General features: G+C 36.5%; 2 pseudogenes; both read right to left on the bottom strand.

Moving 5' to 3' along the window:
• Positions 1 to 1,572: 1,572 nt before the first annotated feature.
• LOC125472525 lies at positions 1,573 to 9,121 on the bottom strand (annotated as a pseudogene).
• Positions 9,122 to 19,225: 10,104 nt separating this feature from the next.
• Positions 19,226 to 20,885, bottom strand: LOC125472439 (annotated as a pseudogene).
• Between the last annotated feature and the right edge of the window lie 297 nt (positions 20,886 to 21,182).

Genomic DNA, 21,182 nt, shown 5'->3' on the forward strand with positions numbered 1-21,182 from the left:
AGTAAGAGATCTTAGGTTCAATTCTCGCCAAAGATCAATTTGAACAACATTATTGTTAGCCCATTGTGAGGCTTATCTCACTCCCACACCCCTTAGTGTAGATAATATCATTTGTTCGCCACTTAGTACTACGGTCTAGTGGTATTCCTCTTCACTTGTAAGTGAGAAGTCTTAGGTATGATTCTCGCCAAAGGCAAATTTAAACCACATTATTGCAAGTCTATTATGAGACTAAGCCTGCTCCCTTCTCCCTTAATATAAATAATATCGTTTGTTAAGGAAAAAAAAAAAGGATTTCGTTAGTATCAGAAATTAACACTTTGGAGGCCTAACCCAATTCTAGCCCCTGACCGTGATGCTCCCATTTCGAACTAATTTAATCTTACATAGGGGGAGATTGAGCTGTAAATTGGGTTGACTTTGGCATCCGGGTCCATTTCACAGTCTGTATTAAACCTTAAAAGGTCCGTTTGGATTGCTAATAAGCACTTTTACTACAAGTGTTTCTCTGTGCGACGCATGTTTTATCGTCGCGCGAAGGTGAGGTGGTCATGCAAAGACATTTTGCACCATGCAAGTGTTGTCGTCGTGCAAAGATCTTTTGCACGACCCAGGTTGTCCTTTCATTGCGTAAACCCTGCTTTCACTGTCTTTGCACGACGAAGGTTTCGTTGGGCTAATTTTCATGCAACGTTTTTTTACTTTGCGCGACGAAGATACCTACGTCGGGCAAACTGTTTTTTGTACTAGTGTGTGTGATAGTAGCCAAAGACTAAACTACAATCGTAGCCGAGGGCTAAACTCATGTTCGAAGATCATCCACATGAAATCTTACATTTTTGGTTGTATCATACCAATGATGTCACATAAATTTTTGCAAAAGAAATATTTTTCCTGTGCAAATTCAAATGATATGTGTTTGTAGAGAAAAAAAGGGGCATCTGTGGGTGCAAAAATTAAGGCTTAAGCAATGAGCCACTACCTAAATTTGGGAGAGTGTAGCTCGAATAAAGTAGCATGATCAAACACTTCCATGGAATATGGAACATGGAGAAATAGGGGGAAAGTGGAACTTGGAGCCCAAGTATCCCATGAGAACATGGAAGGGAAAAAAGGAAGCATGAGATAGTTTTACAATGTCTTGCAATTATTTTGAACAAAGACTGACTTGAGCGTCGGAGTGTTTTTTTGTAGGTCCCCTCCTCCCTCATTTATGGCGAGCAAAGATGGTGTCGTGGACTTCTCATCACGGTTACAGGATTTACTTGTTGGAAGATTGGAGGATCTGAATTTTTCCACTCCAACAAGCTTTTAGTTGTTGATTGTTTGAGACGCAGTACCAAATAGATACTAAATCACATTACATACAAGTGAAAATCTAAATCATATTACATACAATTATAAATATATTCTAAAAAGCACTTCTAACTAAAAAGTACTTCCTAAATTTTCCTGCCAAAAGAGCTTTAAGTTAACAGTTTCTGCCAAAAGAGCTTTTAGTTAAATATTCCCAAATAGATTCTAAATCGTATTAAGTACGAGTGAAAATCTAAATCATATACATACAAGTGAAAAGTAATGAAGTCACATTAATAAGATATTGTCATTGTTGTCCACTTTTGCATCGAAAGAAACTCACGACAACATTATCGTTGTTAAACATCACAACATGTTCATCCAACCCATTACCATTACATTCGGAACTGCTGCTACGATATGAAAACGCAAAATAAATAAATAAAAAGGTAGAATGGCTCTAACAAGTTAATGGTCGGACGTAGCCCTGTACATGGTATGTGAAATGGTTGGGGAATTCCCCGCACTGCACTAATTCCTTTTGATAAGTAGAGTCATAAACATCTGCTTGCCTTGGTTAGTGATGACCCCGTCTCAGGACGGACAGAAATCCTCCCGATGATTTGTGTCGTTCCACTCCATCACCAATCTGTTCAATAAACTTGGTTTAGTAGTCACCTTTGCTCATATTATTTTAATACATGGTTTGCCAAGTAACTGCAACCAGAATGTATACCTGTTCGGCTAATGCCTGCAGAATCTCTATGATTTCTGAGAAATCAGGTCTTGATGCTGGATCTTGCTGCCAGCATTTTTCGAGCAGCTCGGCAAGCTTGGGAGGAGTATTCTTTGGGATGGTCGGCCGTAAGCCCTGGAAAGACGGTAGGCAAACTTATTCACAGTCCATCGTTTGAATAAAAGATGTACCACTCAAAGGGATTATCATTTTTCTCCCTGGGCGGGCACTAAGCAAGTTACACAAGTGGTTTCAACTCCCAACGATTAATTAGTGATCAAGAAAACTAATCGTAGCTCAACAAGGGTAGAAGAATGTCTCTGGTCACTAACTAAACAAAATTGTAGAATGATAGTGTACCTTTTGGGCAACTCCGACGGCTGCTTGTAACGGGGTCAAGTATTCATATGGAAGCTGCCGATTTAAACAGAAGAAATCATAAACAAGAGCAATAGTAAAAGAAATGATGAAATAAATGCTATCGACAAGCAATACCTTTCCAGTCAGTAACTCCCATAACACAACTCCAAAGCTAAAAATATCCGCCTTGTGATCATATGCCTTGTGTTCTATAACCTTCAATGGAAAACAACTGTTGTAAGGAAATGCCAACTAGAATTCATGTAATAGGAAAACACAGACAGACTCATGGCGCAAATTTGGTAGCGACTTGCGAATAACCATTTTCTTAAACGTTGCTTTCATTTTCATGCGCATTCTTCAATAGAAACTTAAAAAAAATGATAATAATAATGTTATGATATAATAAAATGTGATAAGTAGGAAGGACATCCGAAGTTACAAAGAGAGCTGTGCGCATGAGAAACCCTAGGGTACAACCCAGATTAGTCTAATACTCCATGCTGACTACTTAATTGATGACAAAGGTTGCCAATTGCTCATCATTAAGGTTTACCCGCACAGATGCCGATGGGGCACTTAGTTTATATATTTTAATTATGTGAAAATTAAACTATGTAGTCTAATAATCATCTCAGATAATGATAGGGAGGCTAAATTTTGTAAATAAAATTTTAAAAACTAAATGAAATGAAAATTGATGATTGAATTATTATTTAAACGATGATAAACGTGTTCATTTCTATTGATGAAATATTATTTAGTTTGCAAATTTTGTCTACAAATTTATTCTCCTTAACAGTACCCATCTATCTCTCTCTTGTTAGACTATTAATTAGGACCAGAAATTCAAACTTGATTTCTAATTGGCGAACATAACAGCGCCTATAAGATATGTATATGTATACACTAAATGCTGATGGAGTACTTTATTTCTATTTAATATTAGGGAAAATTTAAACTATGTAGCCTATTAATCTCTCTCTCTCTCTCTCTCTCTCTCTATTGTTAGACTATCAATTAGGACCAAAAATTTAAACTTGATTTCTGATTGGTCAACTCTCTCTCTCTCTCTCTCTCTCTCTATTGTTAGACTATCAATTAGGACCAAAAATTTAAACTTGATTTCTGATTGGTCAACATAACAGCTCCCTATAATATATGTATACCCTAAACCCTAACACCATCCTTCTCTTTGTGCATTTGTGCTAGTCTGTATATATATTCACACACAGATATAAAGCTTAAATGATGAAATGAACGAAAACAATTCCAGAACTTTCAAGTGGAAGTACAGACCTCTGGAGCCATCCACCTATAAGTCCCAGTTTCTGCAGTCATTACTCCAGATTGAGATTTTACTCTAGCAACCCCGAAATCAGCAACCTTAACAACCTGTAAAGTGATGCATATATCAAAAAAGCTTTAGAAATGGTAGGTTAATGATCATTAAAGTATTAGCAGCTAAACTAGACAAAGAATTACTTTTCTAACTTTGATTAAAGTATCATGAGGGTCTCTTACTTCATTTTCATCCATCAAGAGATTGGCGGCTTTTAAATCCCTGTGGATTATGTTATTTTGATGCAAGTAGGTCATTCCTTTGGAAACATCAATTGCGACCTTGAGCAAGGATGGAAGCTTAAAAACTCCCTTTTGCTTATGCAAGTAGTCATACACACTTCCGCCGGACATATATTCTGCCATACGACGAGAATAAATCTTAAAAAAAGGGAACTAATAACTACCATTATTTGAAAATATCAAGTCATCAAAGTTACACAGTCATTGTAACTTACCTGTTACAATGCACAAACTTGGATGCTTGGTACACGCACCAATGAATTGTACAACATTCTTGTGTCGAACTTTCCTACAAGTTTCAGAAATCTTTTGTCAAATTAGAAGAGAAAAACATATTGTGGAAAGAAATTCTAGTAGATTTCAACCACTTCCTCGTTTCCTTAAACAAGAAAAGAAAACTGTTAAGAGAACAACCAACATTTAAAAGAATGTTACATGACAAACACAAACATTTAAAAGAATACAAATCAAATTAAAAATATATAGAAGATCAAGTGAGCATGCATTTCTTATGATTCCCAACAGTTGTAGAGACCACACCTATTCATGTCCCTAAAACATACCAGCCTAGTATCTCTCCGGGATTCAAAGCGCTATATATAGCTCGCATGGCTATTGATTCAGGGCAAAGTCAAGTTCAATGTAAATGGTGCACAAGTAGGTTAATATAAATTGATATACCTCATAATGTAGACTTCCTGGGCAAAATCTTTCAGCATATCTGGATTTACACACTCGGGCTTGAGGACTTTAATGGCAACTTCTTGAGTACAATATGTACCTTTATATCTGATAAAAGATCCAAAGTCAACCGCCACTCAAAAGTGCATGCTTGGCTGGGAGGGAACAAAAAAAAAGGGAAAAAACCGATTCAAACAGTACAATTATCTTATAATTCAAAACTTACAAATCTCCACAGGACCCAGATGCAACTTTATTCCCAAACTTCAACTGTCTAGGATCAAGTTCCCATACATCAGTCCCATCATTAGGTATTTCCAGATGATCAGGTTCAGTTTTGATCACTACTTGATCGTGCTCGCTGCCAAAAGATGATGATCGATGAGTTGGTGGCCACAGCCTCTGCACATAAATACAAAGTTCAAATGAATGATGCACGTAGATCATGGGAGGGTAAAGGTTACAGTATAAGGAAAAGATACGGATGCACCTCAATTAAAATAAGATGAAAGAAACATTATACAGATGGGACATCACTCGTTGTAATCCTCCCTACTCAATCGAAAAAGAAATTAACTAGTAGAATAGAATCACCTCAATCTTTAAAACTTCCTTTTGTATTGCGATCTTAAGCTTCTCTGTTTCCTGTTTCAAGAACAAGTTGGCCAACGTAGTTTCTTATTGTAAATAAAATAAAAAACTGCTGCTTGCAGACTGTTTGGAAAAGCCTGAAGTTGTAATACTTCTTCGGTAAAACACTATTGAATCAAAATCATGTTTACCTTCTTAGGCAAACAAATGCTTTATTAAAAACCAAGCAATTGAATTGAATTGAATTGTCTAAAATTATGTGTATGTACCTCGTAACGCCATCCATCAACAACAAAGACATCCAAGGAGTAACCATCTAATGTGGAAAAAGCATGAGCTTCTTGGATGTTCAGCCCAACCTCCGCAAGCAAGGAAGTTAACTGCCAAATTTATCATGAGAGTGATGACCAGGAAGTATAAGAGGTACTGGTGTGTGAAGATATAATATTCAGAGAAAAACTATGTATTTCATGTGCATGACCCTCATATAGAGGCAAAATCAAGTTGAAAATATGTGAATTTATGTTTTTACCAGTGTTTGAAAAAGAAAAAAAAAAAGAGCCTTGAGGCGTGCCTCGATGGCTTTGGAGGCAGGGCGGGGATGAAAACGCCTCTGCCAGCAGGAGTAGGCTTGAACTTACCTAGACGTGTTTGAGGCAAGCCTAGGTGGCTGAGGTGCTTGACTGGGTGTTCCCAGGACCCTTCAACAGTTAAAAATCTTGCTTGAAATTTCTGGGGACCCAAGTCGAAGATTGGGCTTTGCCCATTGCCTTTGTAAAAGAGGTGAGGCGGCGTCTTCACAAAGAAGAAGAGTTTTTCTTTTTTAATGACTTGGCGCCATTTTGGCTAGATCTATAACCCCCAACAGATCCCCCTTCTTCCCCATCCCAATGGCCGATTCTCCCATAACCATATTCACAGTTCACCCAATCCCCAATCCCCAATTCACCAATTCCCCAATTCCTCGAACCCTAAATTATCAATCCCAATCCCATATTTCAATTTTACCCTAATCTCATAATTCAATTTGTTTCAAAATTCTCCACACCACCAAAATTTGTTCAAAATTCAAGTGAGTTTTTTGGTATTCTAATTTCAATTTGGTCTTTGATTGCTTGTTTGATTGTTGATTAATTTGTTTATCAAAGTATTATATTTTTATAATATTAAAAACTTTGGTCATGTGAGGCTTTGCCTCAAGCCTCAAGGCTTTCGCCTAGGTGGAGCTATTCATGAAACTCCTCGCCTACGCCTTAGCCTTTTAAAACATTGGTTTTTACATTAGTAATTTGCGACATTTCCAAGCTCAAAGTGTGCTTGTCAGCATAAGCTTAGCTCACATAAGTCCACACACACGTAGAGGTTCAAAAAATCTTATGATGATGACTTGGTTTTAATGTCAACTAAGAAATTGTCAAATACCTGACTGAGTAGTTTTGGCTTATCGTCTGTTGAGAAAGTGATTTCATGCGTTATGGGCCTACATCATTGTCCATCATGAATAAAACACATTAATATTCATCTGCAAGTGCAGTCACTTTGCTTCACTAGTGTAATTAGAAAGCATGAGCATAAAATATAGTTGATTTACCAATGGTCAGGTTCACTTAAAATTTCAGTTATGAAAAATGAAAATAAAAGTTTAAGCATCGATAAGTACAGTTAATATAGCTAGCATGGATCACTGGTAACATGCAGCGCATCAAGCATGCAAAAAACTCCATTAACAGAACCCAATAGCAAATAAGTCCATGGCTAAGATCAAACCAATTTAAAGGAAATAATTCCCAGACCCTTTCATAAACCAAGTTTAAATGGGAAAGTGAAAATATTGTAGTCAAAACTCATGAGCCAAAATAAAGTCTTTCAGAAAGAGAGATGCAGTAAAAACATATTTACTCGAGACAAATAGCTATTTACCAAGTAAACTGAGTTCTGGCATGTACAGCATGTTCAGCATCATGATCTTCAGATTTATTTGCCTCAAGTGCAGGGGCTTCGAGGTTAGGAGATGAGCCAAACGCTGGAGGGGGATGTATACTGATATTTGAAAAACCAGCTGGAGTTGTCAGTAATGTTTGACAGTGCAGTAGGATGACAGAAAAGAAGGTAAACACCTTTTGTTCACAGACTATATGCGTTAAATCTTGAAGCTACATTAAAAATTTGGATACACTTTTAGGAAACTAAATAAGATTACCTTTGTCTGTTATATATGTTTGAACTTTGGGCAGCATCTTTACCCGGATCTGTATTCATATCTGCGATAGAATGAACCTACACGATATTGTGATTCCCAGAATGTATGAGGTCATGCAGCAAAGTTTAGGAAGATGATGAATGGGCATAAATGTCTGTACAACTAATTTATATAAAGAACTAGAAGAAAAAAGGAAGAAATTATTAGGGAAGTTCCATCAGGAGATGAAACTTAAGACTTTGTTTGAATTTGGATTTTTCAACTGTTCATTTAATCATTTGTATTCTTAAAATTTTATGCTTCTAGGGGTGCCAAATTCCCCCTCCCCCCACCACGTAAAGAAAGCATGTAGCTATGAGATAAATAACCTAGTTTTAACGGAAAGCTACTAGACTCTCACAACACGACCAACAATTAATGAGACCCTAAGCTAGTAAGATCAACAGATCTAATCTTACTCAAGGATAGCCACTAAGAAACTAAGCTGCACGGAGAAACCAATTCCAAATAGAACCCTTCAAGGAGAAATCATTCTTAAGGATTTAAGGTCGTTAAACGAGCACTCCTTAGCACAACACTAACAACTTCGAATGTGACATGATGAACATTCCATGAGTTAGGTAGTGTAGTCACAAGTGGGGCCTGGTCCAAATCCGATTTCTAAGCTTAATCAAGAAAAGATCTCACAAAATCTGCGGTGACATTAACGATGCACCGGCCACAGAAATGACAAGATAAACAGGCTAGCACTCAAGCATCAATGGCAACAAAATCTTTTACAATCGACGCAGCAGTAGGTCAGATATGTAGTCGATCATCTAACCTGTACAAGGCGGACTTCGATCGCTGGTCTATGAGCAGGATCATGAGCCAAATGCAGTAATCTTTTGTGCATAAGCACATCTTCTGTCCTCTCCACATTCACATCCAACGCATACCTATGAAATACACGAGTACAATCAAATGCCTCAACTCATCAAAAAGCTGTTTGTGATTCTACAAAATAGTAAACCGCGAGTAGTGAAGCGATTACCAGTAGAATAATGTGTTTGAGGATTGCTAAATCTGCTTTATTTTGTAGTGTTTGGATCAATAGAAAAATACGTAATAACGTAGCAGAAAATGAAAGGAAAATTCCAGATACAAATTTCCATATGCAAGATTCAGAAACAAATTTTCAAAAAGCAGATTCGAAATCAGCAAAAAAATCTTAGTAAAAATAATGATAAGAAATTAATGCTAGTAAGAGTAATATATATACATGCATAGATAATATATACAAATAAATAATTCAAGAAAAAAATCAAGACAAATATTGGGAGTAAAAGGTACCGAGTGGGGAGGCGATTGAAGTGAGCCCAAAGCTCGTCGTCGAAGCCCGGGCAAATAGCCTCGTCGTTTTTGGAGTCCTTGAGGCGGCGGAGGACCTCATTGTAAACCCCGACCTTCTGCCTCTGCTGGCGAGACTGAGCCGGAGAAGATGACGAGTTGTTCAGCGCTCTAGCTCCTGCAGCTCTCACTGTTGTCCTCCATCACCATTGGCGGCGAGCGCGACGGAATTGAGTAAACGGAGGAAGAAAAAATGGCGGAGAGAGAATGTGAGAGCGAGGATCGTCGGTTGGTTTTTTTCTTTTTACGTGAAACGACGAACAGCCGGGTTTATATGCGGAGGATTTCAGAGTGAGGGTCGAAACCGAAAACTTAAATAATAATATAAATAAATAAATTACAACAACAATGAAATTAAAATTAAATTTTTGTACGGCGTAGTGCGCACCGTTGGCGTGTGAAATTGATTAATTAACAATTTAATTAATCTTGAAATGTCATGTGAAGTTACACACTTTTTTTCTTTCAGTTTGTCATATCATCGAAAATTTTAAGCCATTTTGTCATATCAACTTTTCAAAATTATTAATTCGTCATCTTACACTAGTATCGTTAAGTTTTTCATCCAAAATAAGTCATGTGTCTCACACATTACTTGTGCTCTGGGTTATTTCAGACTTTTGAACTTCTTTTCACAAGTTCTTCATTTCTCTTTTGTACAAATCTTTAAATTTTGGTTAGTTAAAAAACATAGCGTGGAGCTTTGAGAAATCAACATAGTCAATCATGTCCAAACGTGGTTATTAATCATGGCCATCCCTTTCATTTCATTGCTACATATCAAAAATATTAGTCCATTGTCTGATCATGTTCAAAATCAAAGCACTATATAAGAAATGAGAAAATATTACTTTCAGTTCACAACATTTACAACTGATTTCCTTCAAATTTAATGGTTTTCAGAGAAAACTTAATAGAGTTAGGATGATATGACAGATTAACGGATAATGAGGTGTTGAAATGCCCAAAACAACCCTGAACAAAGTCATGACTTATTTTGAATGGAAAACATAACAGAGCTAGAGTGACATGATAAATAAATTAATTATTTCAAAAAATTGTTATGACAAAACGCTTGATATTTTAGTTCATATGATAAATTGTAAAAAGTGTATAAGTACTTGTGGCATAAAAAAATTTCCCATTGATTTATTAACATGAGAACAGATTTCATGAGATGTCACTCCATCAATTGTCGTGTGCCATCAACCAGCATAAGTTAATAACGGATTAGATTAGATTATGGTTTGGATTCGTTACAATACGAAAGTGACGATGAGACTGGTAACTGGTGAAGGTTTTACCCATACGTACTCGTGTCTTATTTGTATTTTATTTTGACGTTTCTTTCCATTGGAATGAAGTACTCTGTGTTTTTGCATATTGTAATTGCTTGAACATGTAATTTTGTATATTGCGCATTCCAAAAATAAAATTACCAATCTCACAGAAAACTAATTTCGTATACATTAGGGTAGTGAATTGGCACTTCTCTTTTAAGCTATATGCGCTCCAAACTTGAAGTTTTTACAGTAAAGACACTAGCCTCAGACCATCTCCAATGGTGGCTTATAACCTAAATTTTCCCTTTTCTCTCCCCCCAAAATCCACTCCAACCCAAAACCTAAACCAAACCTAAAACCTAAAACTTAAAATGAACCCAAATACCAGTCACAAATTTAGCTCACAAATTGAAGTGGGACCCACGGATGAGAGTGAAAAGTGGGCTGTGAAGCCCACACCCCAAAACCCAATCTCCCTCACGCGCATGAACAGTGCAGCTGAAGGCCCACCCACATAGATTGTCCCATCTGCTATTAGTTTTACTGTAGCCCAACGGCTACTTTTCTTCATCCAACGGTCTAGGTTCAAATTATTTGTTTTAAGTTTTATATTTATATATTTATTGAATCCAACGGTTTAGATCGAATATAATCAAATCTAACGGTAAAAAAAAGATCTAACGGTCCAAATTTAAATCCAACGACTAAAATAATTTAAAAAAATTATTTAACTTAAAATTGAACCAAAAACTCTATAAATACCTATGTATTTGTTCAAACATCCACACAAAACTCACTTTTCTCCTACAATTCTTCCAATTTTTCTTTCTACCATTTCTTCTCATTTCCAAAATTTTTGAGATGGTAAAAGAGCATGTTAGAGGTCGTAATTGGACATTGACGAAGATATTGCTTTATGTTTGGCATGGATTTCTGTTAGCGAAGATGGTGCCGTCGACACCAATCAAAATAGAAAGGTTTTGTGGGGTAAAATTGTTGATAAGTTCCGTGAAAACTCCAACGCCGGTCGAAGGGAAGTTGGTAGTGTTTATGATCGATAGAAGATTATCAACAAAGCGTGCACTTTGTGGAAGGGAAGCTTGGAGAGAGCCATGGTTGACATGCCTAGTGGAAGGGGCGCCTCAGAAATTGTGAGTTTCTTTGTTGATATTTTCGTTGTCATGTACATAATAGTATTTTGCAACTAATTGTTTTTATGTATTTGTTGCATAGGGTGACAAAGCAATGGCAATTTATAAGACAAGAACTACACCAAAAAATCAAGTTTTTAAGTTGCATCATGCTTGGAACATCCTCAAGGATTGTCCGAGATGGGGAACCGATGCGAATCAACAATGTGGAAGATTATTTCATAATGAAGCCCCACCCCCAAATGATGTCAATGAAGGTGTGAATTTTGCCGACAATGAAGGTGTCGACCAAATGAGCCCAACTTCTTCTTTTCCAAGGCCCCCAGGTAGAGATAAGCAAAAGGAAGCAAAGAGAAAAGGGAAGTCCCAAGATCCGATACGTGCACAATTTGCTAGTGAAATGGCAAGAATGAACAAAAACCAAGTGCCGTCGGCAAGAAGAATCGGCCCAAATGTTTTTGGTCATGAAGGAAGAAGGGGATAGGGAGCAAGAAAGGTACGAAACTAATTTGATAATGGAGGACCTCAACAAATACACTCCAGAGAGGAAGAAATACTTACGTGGTAAACAAAAGGAAATTTTACGAATGAATGCCACAAGCAGTATATTTCAAGATGATGATTCATCTCAAGACTATCACCCAAGTCCATCACCAAGTCAAGATGATGGATATCATTATTAAATTTATGTAGTCTATCAGTTTTCGATTGTATTAAGTTTATGTGGTTTATTAATTGTCCCTTTTTTTTTAAGTTTATGTGGTTTATCATGATTTTCATGTATTGATTTAGTGATTTTTCAAAATTTATCGGAATTTAAATATTTTTAGGTTAAAATGTTTATAAAATTAATTTAAGATAGTCTACATAATTTTTTTTTTTTAAAAAAAGTTAATTTAAAAAAAATTAGCCTTAATTCATTCTTTGATAATCTAGGGCCAAAATGTTTGGAGTAGAAAAACTGTTTCTGGGCTAAAACCTAAATTTTCTGGGCTAAATATTTTTAGGTTTTAGGTCACCATTGGAGGTAGTCTTATGGTATAATAGTATATTTGAATAAACGATTGTGATTCACAATTTGATAACATATCAGGTAAGAAAGAAATTGTTACTACGATTTCTATCTTGACTACCGGTGTTGATTAACCGTGGGGCATGTCTAAATTTATGGGTTGTAATTTTTAAGATTTGTACATGGACCCGATTGAGTTTTTTAAGTGATACTTTTATGGATTTAGTAGACTTCTATTTTTATGGATGAGTTTTCATAAAATTCCGTAGACTTTTAATTATATAATTTTCTGGAAAAGAAGGGTGTTAAATGACTTTTGCAGAATTCTAAAGAGTTCAATGATGAAATATTTTATAATTATGTGGATTTGTCATGGATTTTTAATTACCAATCTATTAATGAGCATTATTATTTTTTTACTTCTCATTATTGAATTGGTAATCATAACCATGACAAAGTAAGGTGGTTGTGGCAACAATAGTGGTGAAAGTTTCACGTGGTTATTGTCGGGATAATGGTAGTAAAGTTGGTGTTTCTGGTGTGATAATAGCAGGGGTGGTGATTGTGATGGCGGGGTGATGTTCGGGTGGTGGAGAACTAAGGATGGGGTGGTAATGATGGTGATAAAGGTGGCGGTCATAGTGATGGTGGTGTTGGTAGTGGTGGTCAGATCGAGTAGGGTTGGTGATAATGCCAATGACAATAATGGTGGTTGTGGTGGTGTCAGTAGAGATGAAGAAGAGTCACGGTAAGGTGGTGGTGAAGACATGGTGGTGGAAGTGGTGTTAATGATAGTCATTGCATTATGCGACTTGTGTAGGCTCTCAAAAAGTCATAATTGATCATACACCAAGATATTCATAGACTTTCTATAAGTCATAAAAGTCTTCATTCAATGCATGGTGACTTTTGTTAACTTCTTAAAGATCTATATTGAATACACTTGAATTTAAAACCAAACAAAGTTCATCAAACTCCATATATAATAGAGAAATACTAAGGAGACTCTCTCAAAGTGGGAGTCTTCATGAACTATTTGTCATCTCACAGTTTAACGTTAATTATGTGTCAATATTATTGTAAAAAACATAAGTTGACAGATAGTAGATGGAGAACCCCACTTTTGAGAAAGTTGCTTAGCATTTCTCCCCCTAATTAGTTCTATGTATCCGTGACGCCAAAGCCACCTTCTCCTTAGCCAATGAGACGTCTCCGAATTCCCTCCCTGTCCACTCACATTTTCTCACAATTACCAAAGGTCCAAAAGGAAGACACAGAGTAGCATATTCGGAGGCGACCACTGATTTTGATAAGCTTGTGGCACAAAAACAATTCTACCCCTCAATCACTTTTTAGTTTTTCATATTGGTCCCTCCTGTACAATAAACATGCCCCATCAAGAAGAGAGACGGCTTAAGTATTGTCTCCAAATTGTTTGGAGGAAGGGTGGACCACAAGGCATGCACTGAGGGTTATAAATGTAATTTCATGTTGAAAATTAGAAAGCTGTTGGGCTTAGGGATGTGCTATTCACACTTTTTTTTACTTCTCACACATTCCTTGTTAATTTTTGTCCGTTAATCATCTTCAATTCATCCGATCCGACAGGCCGAAAATTAGAAAGATATGTGAGAAGTAAAAAGAGATATGTGGATATCACACTCCTTGGGTTTAAACTTAAAGAGTTCATAAGAAGAACGTGAGGGGCATAGCCGCAGAGGTGACTCCATCTCTTACTTTATACCAAGAATCTAAGTCACCATCATCAACGGTTTGCTTTTGGGATCATTGCCACTGGGCTTAAGATGGGCCACTTGATCAACGATTTGACACCATGTCCGTCTTTCTGTTCCCTTTGATATATATAATTTATCACCTTCTAGTATAAACGTCTAGACACACGACTGATCGGTGACAAATTGTGATTTGCAAAGCAAGACGATGCATACCAGCCAACAATGAGTTTTCATGATAATTTTGCAACAAGTAGGTTAGCCCAAAGTTCGGAATTAAAATCTAAAGTTCAACTTGTTGACGTGTACATGATTACTAGGCAAGGTTTTTTTTTTTTTTTTTTTTTCTTCTCCTATCGACTAGACAACATGATGTCACCACTGATTGTATCTTTTACATAGTAAGGAAAGAAAGTTTGGTGAAGAGAAAGAATGTAATTTATTTACCATTACTCATTTATGTACGGCGAGTAAATTTCCGTATCATCGATTATGTACATAACTATATAGTGCTCAACAGCTTGCATTTATATTAATATATAATGTTTGATCCACCATTTGTAATGAATTTTATGTACATATTTTATGACAGTTTAATACAGTGTGCGTCGGACGTGTAGAATAAAATTTTAACCGTGAAATGAAATATTTGTGAAGTACATAGAGGTTGGCCTATTATTGTCTGTAAAAGACAAAAACACCGTGTGTAGTACAAGTCTTTGGTTTAGGAGCACGTTGATCAAGTTAAGGGTGGTTATTTTAATAATCCAAGTTGATAAGCATGCAAATCGTGGATTAATTAGAGTTGAAATAGAATATTAATTCAATCAAATGACAAGGAAAATGATGTAATTGTTTGCTATATATCATGATATTATGCGCCAACATGTTGATAATTTCAGTGTTTTCAGTAGCTGTTGCATGGAAATACATGTAACATGATTTGATGATTAGAATAAAAAATTAATTACGTTTTTAAATCAAGATAATATTGAAAAATTAAAAATATTATCTAGCCTAAGTAGGATTAGTCCGAGGTTAATCAATCACGTTGGAGGAGGAAAACATGCATCGTACAACCAGGTGGCGTCTGGGGAAGACACGTACAAGCTGCTAATCTGCAGGATCAGACAGGAAATTCGCATCCTCCATGGAAATAAAGCGCCCTCGGAAGTTCGGATTTGGTAGATCCAGCAGCGTGGAATGTGAAGTGTACTAAGGACGTGAAGCCACGTGGAGGGAGAGTTGGGCAAAGTGGAAAAGTGGCCCTTCAGTGCAACGAAAGGGCAAAAAGGAGGGAAATTTTGGATGAGGATCGAGTGGAGTGCCAGCGAAGCGGCAAGCGGTCGGCGAGGGAATAGAAGGTGGGAACTGGGAACAAGTAACGGTGCGAGACTTCTCCGAGTCCAAAGTCCAACACTCCAAGCCATGTTTTATAGGATAAATATATATAAAATCTTATCCAGATTTTCAGCCTTCTTTTTTTTTTTTTTTTTTTTTTTTTTTGCAAGTTTGGTGGTTGTCTATAATATTTTGGTTGATTTGGAAGGTTTGATGTGGAGGGCAGAATGGGAAACGAAATGTAAATGTGCTTTCTTTGTTTCAAATAATAATAAATTACTGCTAGAGTCGGTTGTAAATGAGCTACAAACTATTAAGAATAAGATTTTATTGATCAGGTCACATATTGTGTCGGTCATGGATGAACTATAAACTGTTAAGAATAAGATTATATTGATCAGGTCACATGTATATCAACGGTTATAATAAATCACGGTAAACGGCCTGGTGAAAATGTGGTAGAATATAATAGATAAAGTACCTTAGGCTTCGACAAAAAATTAAAAAACAAATATAATAGAGTAGGTAAAACGATCATGCACGAATGATACTCGTCTAGCTTATAAACTAACTAGACTCATCAATGAGCAAGCAACAACATTCAAAGGAAAAAGGCATATACTTCTATATCTTGAGAATATTTCCCTAGTGTCTATCAATGACTATGATAGTGTAACGCAATTATGCACTATCAATGTTAATATAATTTATAAACTAAACTCATTAATAAGACACATTACTATGTAATGAGGATATTCCCTAATCAAGTGATGGTTATTCTTCAAATCTAGTGTTTCACATCGTCCAACTAGCTTAGAATATTGAGCCCGCAGAATACAAAGTTTTGTTTCCAAACGAGTACATTAGTAACATTACCACTCGAAGCACCCACATTACCACATTAAATACAAAACCTCGAGTGCAATAAACTACTACTTCACGGTACATACTGTTGTCCTATATATTGGATCTTAGTATTTGAGGCTCATGACCTAACTCATGATATATATAGGAGGAAAACTCTTATTTTATAAAGGGGATCCTTCACCCTCATTTAATGGGGGGCAAAGGATGACAAATATGGCAAGAGAGCAAACCCTAGCCTCTATAGCCTTCATGTACATTGTAACCTTCATTGACATAATGAAACCGAATCAACACCAGTGTGGACGTAGTCCCAACTTAAGGTGAACAACAATGTATCTTCGTATTCTTGTGCGTTTATGTGATTTATGGTCAGATTTATGTTGGTCCAAAATCAACCTAATTTTGTACATCAACATATACATTAACAATCCAAGCACCCATGCTATCTGACATTCGAATTTTTACTAGAGTCGAGCATTGAAGGAAACCATTAAAGTGTTGAGTGAGTAACTAAGAGAGCACTACAGGAAAAGCGAGCAATAATCACAAAAACATAGTAACTCTTGATTGCTATTGCTGGAGTAACAATAGTGTCATAATAAGAAAATAAAGTGATAAAATGCGGTGTCAATGATACACAGTTTTTGCATTTTACCACTTTTCTCTCGTTAATAATATTATTGTTACTCCAACAACAACCAAAAGTTACTATTTCTCTGTAGCCATTTCTCTCTTTTTCTTGGTAGAGTGTTTTCTCCATACAAAAGGGTTGAATAAATCAGGAACAAAAAAATAAAAAGGGGTTGGTTGGTGGTTCCAAAAATGTCCCTGAAGGAGCTGTCCAGCGTTAACCTAGCTAACGAGTTAAAAGATATGATCAAAACAACCATTGTACCTCACTGAGACATCTTGACTCGTATTCAAAGTATGAGTGCATTTCTAGGGCTTTTCTAGTATGCACGCTAAAATTGGTATTCGGGAGAATTCAAATAGTATATTCAAATCTATTGTTTATCAGGTAGGGATAGGCACGATTTCGTTTTGTTCGATTTTGAATGAAACCGATTTTTTTTTACGGTGCGGTTCGATGGGTTTTGGAGAGATTTTTACTTGTGACTGTAATACAGATAGAATACCGCGTGTTTTTATACAAGTGGTGGAAAATTGTACTTTTTAAGTTATTAACATTTTAACACACATATCCCATCATTTGTATAGTGACACGTGCTGTACAACTTTTTCATTGAATAAGGACATATTTCCTCTTGGTAGCAAACGCTTCCATCAATGATGATCAATTTATCCTTGCTACCCTCAATGCACGCACTCACATGGGTGCATAAAACATTTTTTGAATCATGGCGTACTACGCACGATTTATATGTTTTAAATGCATTTATTAATATAGATGGAAATAAATAATAAATACATTTAATAAAAGTGGTCTTTTAACTAATCAAAGCAGCTAAATCCATATTAATAAAAGCGATCTTTCAATTTTCATCTATATTTTATTGAATTTACATTAAGATTAGAAAAAATAATATTTAATAAACAACTGATTGCTAGCCCATTGTGAGGCTAAGCCCACTTCGTCCCCTTAGGGTAGATAACATCGTTTGTTAAAAAAATGATCATTTGACAACTAATTGAATCACATTATTATGCGCATGCTAGAGACTTTTATAACTGGCACTATGCACCTCTTAAGTGTTTAAAAATTTAGAAATAATATTTAATAAACAAACGGTGCAAAAGGCATTTTTTGAATCACAGCGTGCTACGCCCCTTAGTGTAGAAATGTTTGAATTTTTCATCAGTAATGGTATTCTTACAGCTTTGAAGTGCCATCTCAGATTCTCATATCTTTGTGTTTGATTGTAGATGATTTCAAGACTTGGATGCATTCTTTTGCTTATTCTTGGGCCTATCATGCTCTCAAATCTACCAGCTGCGTGGCAACTAGTTTGGCTCTACTAGCACAAGCTCATGGTAGGAATAAAAAAAAAAAAAAAAAAAACCCTGGAAAAGATCAAAGTATCTCAAAGAAAAACCCTAAGATTCACAAGTGTTAGTCCCATGCATTTATGTAGCTCAAAACACAATCAGTTAGAAGAATTTGTAGGTAGTGAGACTTGTTACCGAGAAGGGAAGAAAAGGGATCCGAAAAGTTTGAAATATCTACACAACTCTTGTCCAATGTACCTTTTACACAACATTTTCCCACACAAAATCTACACTCACTTTTTTTGCAAATTAAAGAAGCTACTTTACTACTAGTAGAAGAACATGTTACACTCATGTTTCTTGGTTTTATATGCCACTCAATTTTTTTGGTTTTATATGCCACAAAAATTAACGGGTCATTTGATATCTATTTTATTTTTACTTATAGTTTTAATTTTTGTGTTAAAGAGACAAAACTACACCTGGGAAAAAATAAGAATATAGAAGAGTGCAAGAAGGATTGTGGGAGAGGTATAAAATAAATGTATCAGTACAAATAATGATAACTACAAATAGTTTATGTTATTTCACTTTCAAGATTTTGTCTTCGTTCATTCTTCTTTATTGTTTCTCTCCCTCACTCAAACCACCTTTCTTCATCCCTCATTTCCTTCATATGCTTTCTTCACATCTAAAGCACAATTGTAAAAACAAAAATAAAAATAATTATCAAACAAGCTCTAAAGTTTAAACCTTGGTGTAGATTAGTACAACACCAAGTAAAACACTAATCAATAAACCATGATACATTTTGGAAATGGTGTATTGTCCCGATGAATTCCTCTTCATCCCACTGCGTTTCAGGTTCAAATCCTCACCACTCCTCTTAATCGAGTTTAGAGTACTAATATCGTTCGCCATGAAAAACCATGATACATTCTATAGTTTCAACAGAAATACCATTATAAACAATAACATGATGGAACTAAGTGTCCGATCACTCCACTGCCTCTGCGTTCACCATACCTTCATCAGCATAGTCATCTTCTGCAAGTCACTGTTCAAGCTCGTCCATCTCATCAAAGTCGTGCATGTAAACATCATCGGGAGTATCACCTTGCTCAACTCCCAGGTCCTCACCATGGCACGATACATGCAAGAACGGTCTACTTGGAGCCAAAGCATCTACCATATCTCTATTTACACTACCCGTAACTCCCAACCATCTCAGCCTTGGAAAATATGGTTTCTTCAACCACCGAAACGAAAGCGGGGTAATCCCACCACAATTAAACAGATCCAACAACCTTAAGCAGTTACCATGCCACCTCTCCTCGTCAACTTGCATAGATGCTAATGCCATTACTGCAGTGTCACCTATGAGTGGCCATTGCCGCATGCGCAGTTCAAGTAGCGGAATCCTACTCTTTGCCAGTAATAAAACTGCATTATCGGAGAGATTAGGAAGATTGGACAAGTCTAATTTTTGCAACTCCAACTTGGAAGAGCCATCAAATAGAGCAGTGATACATTTAACCGTAAGTTTCTTGCATCCTCTAACAGACAATGAAATTAGTGAACTTATAACCACTGGTCTCAAATACAATAATCCCACATCACTAATATCAGAGCAATCTAGCAACAATGTCTTTACTTTTGGAAGAGTGCTTGTGGCTCGGAGGGATTCATCCCCGAGGTTTCTGCAATCTCTCAAATCCAAAACTTCCAGATCCTTGTTAGACACCAACCTAGTCACTGCATGGCTGGTTAAAAGAGTGCACCGTCTCAAGCTAACATGTGTTAAAGAAAGGGAAGTTGCAGAAATGTCATGAAAAACCAAATCGATTAACTGAGTCCCATGAGACACCCTAAGCTTATATAACTTGGAGCAAGAACGCAGGATCGTTTTGAAACCTGTCTGTAACACGACAGAAGCGACTTAGAAATATGATTTCCATGTTTTTGCACTTGTCAGCCAATTAGAGGAGCCAGGATCATTTACTCTTCTAAAATGGGTAATGACATGCTCCTGGCTCCTAACCAACGAGAGATGCTTCAACTTCCCATGCTGATTAATCTGTTGAACGCCAGAAAAGAATTATAGGTTACTATGCCTAGCATCATCTTTTTTTACTTCCTAAATTATGTGTTACTATGCCGGTGTACTCTCTTTATGCACGAGAGTTCGATACTCATTTTATAACTTACATTAGTTTAAAATAGAATTTTGTTGGCCACTTAATTCTAGAGTTTAGTGATATTTTTCTTCATTTGTAAGTGAGAGACCTTAGGTTCGGTTCTCGCCAAGATGAATTTGAACAACATTATTGTTAGCCCATTGCGAGGCTTATCTCACTCTCACACCCCTTAGTGTAGATAATATCATTTGTTCGCCACTTAGTACCACGGTCTAGTGGTATTCCTCTTCACTTCAAAGTGAGAAGTCTTAGGTATGATTCTCTCCAAAGGCGAATTTGAACCACATTATTGGAAGTCTATTATGAGACTAAGTCTGCTCCCTTCTCCCTTAATGTAAATAATATTGTTTGTTAAGGGAAAAAGAAAAATGGATGTCGTTAGTATAAAAAATTAACACTTTGGAGGCTTAACCCAATTCTAGCCCCTAACCGTGATGCTCCCATTTCGAACTAATTTAGTCTTACATAGGGGGAGATTGAGCTGTAAATTGGGTTGCCTTTGGCACCCGGGTCCATTTTACAATCTGTATTAAACCTTAAAAGGTCCGTTTGGATTGCTAATAAGCACTTTTACTACAAGTGTTTCTTTGTGCGACGCATGTTTTATCGTCGAGCGAATGTGAGGTGGTCATGCAAAGACATTTTGCACCATGCAGGTGTTGTCGTCGTGCAAAGATCTTTTGCGCGACGCAGGTTGTCCCTTCATCGCGTAAACCCTGCTTTCATTGCCTTTGCACGACAAAAGTTTCGTTGGGCTAATTTTCATGCAATGTTTTTTTACTTTGCGCGATGAAGGTACCTACGTCGTGCAAA

The sequence above is a fragment of a genome, unplaced genomic scaffold, assembly GCF_019419815.1.
Source record: "Pyrus x bretschneideri cultivar Hongxiangsu unplaced genomic scaffold, Pyrus_bretschneideri_v1 Contig7, whole genome shotgun sequence".
Taxonomy (NCBI): Eukaryota; Viridiplantae; Streptophyta; class Magnoliopsida; order Rosales; family Rosaceae; genus Pyrus; species Pyrus x bretschneideri.